Here is an 11,379-nt window from a genome sequence, read left to right as displayed (position 1 = left end):
TTTGATCTCTATGTAATATAATCTAATGGTCTAAAAGTGCTTATTTTATAGAAATGTGATGAATAGTAAATGTATTATGAGAGAAGTCACTTTTTTTAACTTCTTAATTTCTTGGTGCTTTCTGTGTTCTATTTTTTTTATTATTATTTTGGTAAAAATAATTTCTTGGTTCTTTCTGTTTTCAATTTTTTATTATTATTTTAGTTCTAATATTTAAGTCAAATTCTAATTTGATGAATGATATTTTAAACATTTTATTTTAGTGCAGAATAATTTTGCACGAGTTTAATATTATTTCACTTTTAAATTTGATACAAATTCTTTGTTTCAGGAAATATTTTGTATTAGACTATTGAGATTTAAAGTACTTAATTATGCACTAAAATGTTATGCATTTATTAGAGTCTATCAGTGTTCTTCTTTTATATTAATATTTGATTTCTATATAATATAATCAAATAGTCTATATAAATATGGGATGTTCTATAAGCAGATAATTGTTGTTCTCATTTAAAAGATACCATCTTCTTTAGTGGATAAATTTGATGATTTGTATTTTCGTATTTTATTTTATTTTTTTTTTTAGTTTAAAAAGCCATTTTTTAAATACAGTTATTTTGTTTGATATGAAAAAGCCATTTTTTTAGATACGCGTGGTTTCATCTCCGATGTGGAGAGCTATCCGCATTTCAGGCCCGCAGAGATCCAAGCTGGACGTTCTTCTCCAGCGTGGCTTCTCCTCAGGAACGGTGCATGTGCTCTTCTTTGCTTTCGCTGTCAGCTATCTTTTCTTGCGATTCCTTCACGCAAGCCCCTTTTATTGCGGATTTAGTTTATCAGGTAATCATGAAATTGAACCCAAGCCCATTTGTTTTCATCTCCTGATCTGCTTCCCTCTGCCCTACCAAACGTTGTCTACAGCCTCTGTTTCTTTGGTCTTAGGTTCCTTGTTATTCATTGCATGTTAATGATTTTTCCATAGAGTCTCAAATAGAAGATTTGCAACCAATCAATCAGGTACACTCTTCTGGTCCCTTTACTTCTAAACCTGTTTTCGTCTTCATCGTTTTCCTTTTTTGTTCATTGTGTATATCCTTGTGATCAAATTTCGTATCTCTTATACTGTTAATCTAGGTTTTACTGTCTAGGGTTTGTGAATCTGCTAATTTGCGAATTGTCTATTTGGCTTCGTATGTTTCTGGGTTCATGTTCTTTTTTACATTCTTTGGAATTTGATGTTAATTTGAATATGGTATATCAATTGGATTCATCTTCTTCACCTTCATTGTCTGCAATTTCGTGTTAATTTGATTATCATTTCTCCTTTTGTTAGCTCTTGAGGTTTTTTTTATGTGGTTTGTCTATTTTATTGATATTTTGGTTTCTATAATGATTAGAAAGATGAAATTTCTACTTATGTTTTCTTATATTTATGGATCATGGTTTGGTTTTGTCAGTCATTGTCTAGGTATCGGGTTTCTACTTAATCTACTACATCAGCAGTGATGTGATTGGCAGAGTTTTTCCAACAAAGTGAGTTTATAGATCCATCCTCTCCTATTGGAGTTTTGCATTTCGATTTTTCTTCTCATTCAATAATCCATTTAAATTGTTTGTTAAATTGTTTAATTTTATTTTTTTATTTTTTTTAATAAAAACTATTTTATATTTCATCTGTTTTATTTCGTAGACATAAAGTTATTTGTGCTGAATTTAATAGCTTCATTGAGAAAGGATTGGGTGTTGTGACACCAAGTTGGCATCATTGTCCTCTGTTATCTTCCCCTAAAAATGTCTTCCGCACATATAATAATGTTCTTTCATATATTATGTGTCTTTTTGAAAATATTAAATTTTATTCAAAAATTTGATTATTTACTTTTTTAATTTTAATATTATTTTTTTAAAAAGATAGAAAAAATTATATTGTTAATATATTAATAAAAAAATATGACCATCTTATTAATGAAAAATAATTATTTATCTTCTTACAGCAAGAAAAGTCATATGATACTAATGCAAGTTTCATTTTAATATTATAAAAAAAATTTATTTTAATCTTAATTAGACTCGGTCCATACAATTTTATTTTATTTTTGTTATTTCTAAGATATATACTTAGGTAATATATATTATTAGTAGTAAATATATTATGAGAAAAGTCACTTTTTTTTACTTTTTAATTTCTTGGTGCTTTTTGTCTTCTGTTTTTTTTATTATTATTTTGGTAAAAATAATTTCTTGGTGCCTTCGATCTTCTATTTTTTTTTATTATTATTTTGGTTCTAATATTTTGGTCAAATTCTAATTTGATGTCTAATATTTGAAATATTTTATTTTAGTGCAGAATAATTTTGCACGAGTTTAGTATTATTTCACTCTTAAATTTAGTACAAATTCTTTGTATTAGAAAATATTTTGTATTAGAGTATTGAGATTTAAAGTACTTAATTATGCATTAAATTGTTATGCATTTATTAAAGTCTATCAATATTCTTCTTTTATATTAACCTTTGATTTCTATATAATATAATCAAATGTTCTATATAAATATGGGATATTCTATAAGCAGATAATTGTTGTGCTCATTTAAAAGATACCCTCTTCTTTAGTGGATAAATTTGATGATTTATATTTTCATATATTATTTTGATTCTTTTTTTTTAGTTTAAAAAATCATTTTTTAAATGCAGTTATTTTGTTTGATATGAAAAAATTATTTCATTATGTGGTTTTAAAAATATTCAATTTTATTAAAAAAATAAGTTATTTACTTTTTTTAATTTGATATTTTTTTTCTAAAAAAAGAAAAAGAAAGTGTATCCTTAATATATTAATAAGAATAAAATATGACCATTTTATTAATAAAAAACAATTATTTATCTTTTCTTAGAAAAAAAGTCAGACGATATCAATGCAAATTTGATTTTAATCTGTCAACAAAATTTGATTTTAATCCATATTATATCTTTTGTTAGAAAAAAAAATTTTGGTGCCTTATGTCTTCTATTTTTTATTATTATTTTGGTTCTAATATTTGGGTCAAATTCTAATTTTTTTGTCTGATATTTTAAGTATTTTATTTTAGTGCAGAATAATTTTGCACGAGTTTAATATTATTTCACTCTTAAATTTGGTACAAATTCTTTGTATTAAAAAATATTTTGTATTAGATTATTGAGATTTAAAGTACTTAATTATGCACTAAAGTGTTATGCATTTATTAGAGTCTATCAATATTATTCTTTTATATTAACCTTTAATTTCTATATAATATAATCAAATGGTCTATATAAATATGGAATATTCTATAAGCAGATAATTGTTATACTCGTTTAAAAGATATCCTCTTCTTAATTTATTATGTGGTTTTGATGGTATTAAAATTTATTAAAAAACTTGATTATTTATTTTTTTAAATCTGATATTGTTTTTTCCAAATAAATTGAAACAAACTGTATTGTTAATATATCGATAAAAATAAAATATCATAATTTTATTAATAAAAAATAATTATTTATCTTTTTATACAAAGAATAGTCACATCATACCAGTGCAAAATTGATTTTAATTTATCATACAAAAATTTGATGAAAATCTAAATTATACTCTATTCATACAATTTTATTTTATTTTTGCTATTTTTAACATATATATTTAAATAATAAATATATTATTAATAATAAGTTTTTATAATGTTATATATAAATTTTTTCTTGGCACCTCTTAACATAATTTAGTTAATTTATCCAAATCCTAATTGATTTTGTTTTTTCTTTTGTTAGTTAAAACGTATCTTTTTTAATAGATAAACCAGATTTTTATTTCTTAAAAAAATCAATTCAAATTGTTTTTTAATATATTGAATTTCCATAAAATTCAAAAATTAAATATCTAAAATGATTGATATTTTTTTTACTATCAGTCTAAAAATACTTGGTTGCAGAATTTTGTTTTTATTAATATAATCCTCTCAATTTAACCATAACCCTAATTAAAGTTAGATAATGTGAGTTTAACTAATTTTTTTTTGCCAAATTCATTACTTTCAGTTCATTAGGATCCCTAAAAGACTTTTCGACCTCAGCCCGTCTTCTTCATCCCTAACCTCACTCCATCCGTCGCACCATCTCCGTACCGCCTCCCTGGGCTGAGGTTTCTGCTTCTCTCCTAGGTTTTGGCCACATGCAAAGAAGGTATGGGTATCTCTGCGATTCCATTCGATTCCACCACGAGGGTGTTCTTCTCTTCGTTGCGTGTGTTCTTTCTCCGCCACGAGGGTTCCTCTGCCTCTCTCTGTCGATCAAACATCATGCTCCATCTCCATTTCTCTGTTTTGGATAGCAGATGTCGTCACTGCGGTTCAAGAGGTATATGTGGTCTATGGGTCCATTCTCCTCCTTTTCAATCTTTCTGGTTTCCTTCTCCAGTTTCAATTTTTTTCCTGTTAATTGTTACTGTTTTTTTTATCCATCATTTAATTTTGAGTTGTTTAGTTTCTGATTTAATCATGGTGATTGTTACTTGTTTTTCTAAATCAATGGTTCTCTCCTATGTTTGTACTTTTGGTGTTTATGTGAAAAATTTTGTTCTTGGGAGTTTTGCTGATTATAATTTATATAATTTTCTTTCTACTATTGGACTGAAGTTAACTGTAGTGTTAGGAATACTTGATTGATGAAATTCTATTTTTACTTTATTGTGAATTGTCAAATCAACTATATGTGGTAGGTATTTGGTAATTTGTAACAGGCCTCTTCCCATATTTTTTTTTTGCTCTTTTCCGATGTGTATTTGGTTACTTGTGATATCTTCCTAAATGATGTGTGTAGGGATATCAATCTATATATGCCTATTAGTCTATCTCTGCCCCATATGTGAAGCTTTCATTGTAAGCTTTAGTGTTTCTTAACTTTGGGAGTTTATAACTCCAACTCATCTGTTTATTTTCTCATCTTAGTGTTGAAATTTTCTCTGTATATTTTTTCCTTACCAGATGATAAGGAAAAACAAAAAGGATAGATAAGGAGGGGGGGTTTTCCTACTAGACCTCTAAGAAATCTGTTCTTAGCAACCTAGGTCACTGGAACGATTTTTTCTACTAGACCTTCAAAGAACCTGTTCTTGACAACCTAGATCAGAGGGATGAAAATTGAATCACTCAATTTTCTCCATGCAACAAGTGAAGCAAATCACTCACCTCACTTCTCACACAATAAATGTTCTTAAAGCAATTGAAATTTTATTCATCAAAGTTATTCTAAATTGTCTCACCAAAGGTGTTTAAATAGACCCCTAACAAATTAACTAAAAGATAAGATAACTAATTTAAATCAGGTTTGATCTTATTGGATTAGATCAGATTTGATTTAAATTTTAACATTCTAAAAATATGATAACTAATTTAAATCAGATTTGATCTTAATTGATTAGATAGATTTGATTTAAATTTAAAATTCCTAAAAATACTACTAAGCAAATTGGAAGAAAATCAAATCATCCAACAAGCTCTAACAGCAAAATAAATTAAAATAAATTATTAAGAAATTCGAAAATAATAATAATTTATGCCTCCCACAGAATTTGAAAAGCATTATTGGGCTTCTTGCTGTCTTGACTTAGCCCAATGGGCCTTATGAGTTGTCGTCCTTTCAGTATTACTGTTTTTGAGATAGACTCTTGGTCTTCTGATGTCCAAGACTGACATGGTACAATTCTTTTAGTATTCAAATCCTTGAATATGACAAGATTACTGGTGCACGAAAATTACACTCACACTATGTAGTTCCGTACAACTAACCAGCAAGTGCACTGGGTTGTCTAAGTAATATCTTACGTGAGTATAGGGTCGAATCTCACGGAGATTGTTGGCTTGAAGCAAGCTATGGTTATCTTATTATTCTTAGTCAGGATACCAATAGGGTTCTTTTAGTTTTAATTGTAAAAAGTGAAAGTGCATAAAATAAGTAATTATTACACAGTGATGGAGAATATGTTGGAGTTTTGGAGATGCTTTGTCTTTTGAATTCCTGCATCATAATGCTTTCTCACTTTCAAACATGCAAGGCTCTTTCCATGGCAAGCTGTATGTAGGACGTTACCATTGTCAATGGCTACTTCCCATCCTCTCAGTGAAAATGGTCCAAATGCTCTGTCACAGCACGGCTAATCATCTGTTGGTTCTCGATCATGTCGGAATAGGATCCATTGATCCTTTTGCGTCTGTCACTACACCCAACACTCGTGAGTTTGAAGCTCGTCACAGTCATCCAATCCTTGAATCCTACTCGGAATACCACAGACAAGGTTTAGACCTTTCGGATTCTCAAGGATGCTGCCAATGGATTCTAGCTTATACCACGAAGATTCTGATTAAGGAATCTAAGAGATACTCATTCAATCTAATGTAGAACGGAGGTGGTTATCAGGCACACGTTCATGGGTTGAGAATGGTGATGAGTGTCACGGATCATCACATTCATCACGGTTAAGTACGAATCAGTATCTTAGATAGAAACAAGCGTGTTTGAAGGGAAAACAGAAATAATTGCCTTAATTCATCGAGACGCCCCCAACAATGGAGTTTAGAGACTCATGCCGTCAAAGAGTACAAATTTTAGATCTAAAATGTCATGAGATGCAAAATAAATCTCTAAAAGTTGTTTAAATACTAAGCTAGTAACCTAGGTTTACAGAAAATGAGTAAACTAAGATGGATAGTGCAGAAATCCACTTCTGGGGCCCACTTGGTGTGTGCTGGGGCTGAGACTTGAGCTTCTCACGTGCATGGGCTATTTCTGGAGTTAAACGTCAGGTTGTAACCTGTTTCTGGCATTCAACTCCAATTCCTAATCTGTTTCTGGCGTTCAACTCCAGAATGCAACATAGAACTGGTGTTAAACGCAAGTTTACGTTGTTTATCTTCGCACAAAGTATGGACTATTATATATTGCTGGAAAGCCCCGGATGTCTACTTTCCAACCCAATTGAGAGCGCACTAATTGGACTTCTATAGATCCAAAAAATCTATTCCGAGTGCAGGGAGGTCAGAATCCAACAGCGTCAGCAGTCCTTTTTCAGCCTGAATCAGATTTTTACTCAGCTCCCTCAATTTCAGCCAGAAAATACCTGAAATCACAGAAAAACACACAAACTCATAGTAAATTCCAGAAATATGAATTTTTCCTAAAAACTAATAAAAATATACTAAAAACTAACTAAAACATACTAACAACTATATGAAATTACCCCCAAAAAGCGTATAAAATATCCGCTCATCACAACACCAAACTTAAACTGTTGCTTGTTCTCAAGCAACTAGATAAATAAAATAGGATAAAAGAAATCAAGAAGCAATAGTATCTCAGAGTTTTAAGTGAAGCTCAGATTCTAATTAGATGAGCGGGACTAGTAGCTTTTTGCTTCCGAACAGTTTTGGCATCTCACTTTATCCTTTGAAATTCAGAATGATTGGCATCCATAGAAACTCAGAATTCAGATAGTATTATTGATTCTCCTAGTTTAGTATGTTGATTCTTGAACACAGCTACTTTATGAGTCTTGGCCGTGGCCCTAAGCACTTTGTTTTCCAATATTACCACCGGATGCACAGACACATAACTGGGTGAACCTTTTCAGATTGTGACTTAGCTTTGGATCACAACTTTAACCACTCAGTCTCAAGCTTTTCACTTGGACCTGCATGCCACAAGCATACGGTTAGGGATAGCTTGATCTAGCTGCTTAGGCCTGGATTTACTTCCTTGGGCCCTCTATCCATTGATGCTCAAAGCCTTGGATCCTTTTCACCCTTGCCTTTTGGTTTAAAGGGCTATTGGCTTTTTCTACCTCTTTTGCTTTTTTTTACTGCTTTTTCTTGCTTCAAGAATCAATTTCATGATTTTTCAGATCAGCAATAATATTTCTCTTGTTCATCATTCTTTCAGGAGCCAACAATTTTAACATTCATAAAATTCAATATAAAAAATATGCACTATTCAGGCATTCATTCAGAAGACAAAAAGTATTGCCACCATATATAAATAATTAGAATTTTCCTTATTAAGAACTCGAAAAAAATATTGCCTCTTTATTCTAAAAATCTACTATTTTATTTATGTTTGATGATGATGAGAAAAATAAATTATAGCTTAATTGGAGATAAAATCAAAATAGATATACTAATTACTACTACTAATATACAACTTCTAAGGTAAATTCTTAATAAAAACAGTTATCACAGAGTTAAGGCAAATATTAGGACTCAACAACCTTTATTTTGGGAGGTGGATGCTCCTTTAATCTGTGGGGTGCTTGGCCCTTCAAGAGATAGCTTCTGACGCTTCAGTTCCCTCAGTTCACGCCCTTGCTCTTCTTGTTCCTTAAGCAGTTTGCAAAGCATGCTATTTTGATTTTGCTATTCTTCCTTCAGTTGCTCCATAGCTTCTTGCAAATTGGTGACAGATGCTTCAAGGCGCTCCCAGTATTCAATTTGAGCGATTTCTGGGAGGAACTCCTGTGCTCTCCTCTTGATGGGGTCATCCTGCACCTGTTGTCCCTCCATTGACTTTTTGGTGATTGGTCTCTCAACTGAGATATACTCAGTTACTCCCATCTTTACCCCAGCATCTTTACATAGCATAGAGATTAAGCTTGGATAAGCCAATTTGGCATATTTGGAGTTTTTGTTTGCAATTGTGTAAAGTTCACAAGAAATCAGCTAATGAACTTCCACTTCTTTTCCCAACATAATGCAATGGATTATTACTGCTCTTTTGATGGTGACTTCAGAGCGGTTGCTAGTGGGTAGTATAGAACGCCCAATGAAGTCCAGCCAGCCTTTGGCGATTGGTTTGAGATCTTCTCTCTTGAGTTTATTTGGGACACCCTTTGTGCTGGTTGTCCACTTGGTTCCAGGGAGGCATATGTCCTCTAGAATTTTGTTCAAGCCCTTATTTGTTCTCATTATTCTCCTATTAAAGGAGTCTGGGTCATGTTTCAGCCGAGGTAGCTTGAAGATCTCCCTGATTTTGTCAGGATGAAGGTGAACAATCTTTCCTCTGACCAGAGTTTGATAGTCATAGAAGGCGGTTCCAGCTAATCTCTGCCTGTCTGTTTGCTATAGATTAGAGTAGAATTCCTGAACCATGTTCCTTTCCACCTTTGTCTCAGGATTAGCTAGGATTTCCCAGGTTCTATTTTGAATTTGCTCTTGGATCTCCGGATATTCGTCTTCTTTCAGATCGAATTTGACTTCTGGGATCACTAACCTTAGACCCATTATTTTGTAGTAATGGTCTGAATGTTCTTTGGTTAAGAACTTCCCTTGATTCCAAAGTGGTTTTGGAATATTCTCTTTCTTGCCTCTTGGAGTGGTTTGTTTTCCCTTAGGAGCCATGATCTTAGTGGGTATGGCTTAGTAATCACAGATAAACACACCAAACTTAGAGGTTTGCTTGTCCTCAAGCAAAAGAAACAAAAGGAGAGGGATAAAAGGAGAGCCAATTTCGAATAGTGGAAGAGAGGAGGGAGGCCGAATGTGGAGTTAAAGGGAGGGAGGGTGGGTTTTTGAAAATTTTGAAAAAGATAAGATAGAAGATATGATTTATGAAAGATAAGTATGATAGGAAAAAGATGTAATTTAAAATTGAAAAGTTATGAAAGATATTTGAAAAAGATAAATATGAATTTTTATTTTTTTTAAAAAAAGATTTGAGATGAATTTGAAAAGATAATTAAGTTTTGAAAAAAAAATTTGAAAAGAAGTTGGATGGGATTTGAAAAGGATTTGTGTTTATGAATTAAGATACATTTGATATCTTTGAAAAAAGGTTTGAAAAATTAGGATAAAAATTTTTGGAATTGAAGGATGAGAGTTTGTAACATGTTTATGCAAGAAATCATGAATTGAAACATGAAAAATGGAAAAAATTTGAGTTGAAAATGAATTCACCTCCTCCCCACAATCTTGGCGTTAAACGCCCAAACACTGCATGTTTTGGGAGTTTAACGCCCATTTGTAGCTTCTACTGGGTGTTTAACGCCCAGTTGCTGCTTCTGGCTGGCGTTAAACGCCAGGAACTCCTTTGTCACTGGGCATTTTTCTGAACGCCCAGGATGTTGTAAATCTGGCATTAAACGCCCAGAAGATGCTTCTTTCTAGCGTTTAACACCCAGATGGCTATCTCTACTGACGTTGAACTTCCAGTAGATGCTTCTTTTGGGCGTTCAACGCCCAAAACAGCTCTTACTGGCTTTTTCGCACCAGTGAGCTTCTTTTTGCTGTTTTATCCTCTGAATCCTTCTAAAACTTTGTATCATTCACTGAAATGTATTATCTCTTATAAACTCATGACTGGGTTGCCTCCCAGCAAGCGCTTCTTTATTGTCTTTAGCTGGACTATTACTGAGCTTTAATCAAGTATCAGTTTTGAGCATTCTTGCTCAAAATTGCTTTCATGATAATGTTTGACTCTCTGTCCATTAACAATGAACTTTTTGTTAGAATCATTATCCTGAAGCTCTACGTAACCATATGGTGCCACACCTGTAATCACATATAGTCCTCTCCACCGGGATTTTAATTTCCCAGGGAATAATCTGTGCCTATAATTAAACAGCAAAACTTTCTGCCCTGGCTCAAAGACTCTGGATGACAACTTCTTGTCATGCCATCTTTTTGCTTTCTCTTTGTAAAATTTTGCATTTTCGAAAGCGTTGAGTCTGAATTCCTCTAGCTAATTTAACTAGAGCAATCATTTTTCTCCAGCTAACTTGGCATCAAGGTTTAGGAATCTGGTTGCCCAGTAGGCCTTATGTTCCAGTTCCACTGGCAAGTGACAGGCTTTTCCATACACAAGCTGGTATGGAAAGGTCCCTATAGGAGTCTTGAATGCTGTTCTGTATGCCCACAGAGCATCATCCAAGCTTCTTGCCCAATCCCTTCTACAGTTAATCACAGTCCGTTCCAGGATTCTTTTAAGTTCTCTATTAGAGACTTTAGCTTGCCCATTTGTCTGTGAATGATATGGAGTGGTCACCCTGTGGATAACTCCATATCGAACCAAAGCAGAGTAAAGCTGTTTATTGCAGAAATGAGTGCCTCCATCACTGATTAGTACTCTAGGGATACCAAATCTGCTGAAGATGTGTTTTTAGAGGAATTTCAGCACTGTCTTAGTATCATTAGTGGGTGTTGCAATAGCTTTCACCCATTTGGATACATAATCCACTGCCACAAGAATATAAGTGTTTGAGTATGATGGTGGGAAAGGCCCCATGAAGTCAATACCCTATACATCAAACAACTCAATCTCCAAGATCCCTTGTTGAGGCATGGCATAACTGTGAGGCAGATTGCCAGATCTTTGGCAACTGTCA

At 32.5% G+C, this 11,379-nt stretch overlaps 1 long non-coding RNA gene across 1 annotated transcript; it reads left to right on the top strand.

The window, feature by feature from the left end:
* The first annotated feature begins 980 nt into the window (after positions 1-980).
* Positions 981-4,294, top strand: LOC130970160 (uncharacterized). The gene is made up of 3 exons (XR_009082019.1): positions 981-1,017; positions 1,458-1,533; positions 4,053-4,294. It is a non-coding gene; the product is annotated as an uncharacterized LOC130970160 (long non-coding RNA).
* The last annotated feature ends 7,085 nt before the right edge of the window (positions 4,295-11,379 follow it).

The sequence above is a fragment of the Arachis stenosperma genome, chromosome 3 (genome assembly GCF_014773155.1).
Source record: "Arachis stenosperma cultivar V10309 chromosome 3, arast.V10309.gnm1.PFL2, whole genome shotgun sequence".
Taxonomy (NCBI): Eukaryota; Viridiplantae; Streptophyta; class Magnoliopsida; order Fabales; family Fabaceae; genus Arachis; species Arachis stenosperma.
Note: the sequence above shows the minus strand (reverse complement) of the source record. Positions and strands in the feature narration are given on the sequence as shown.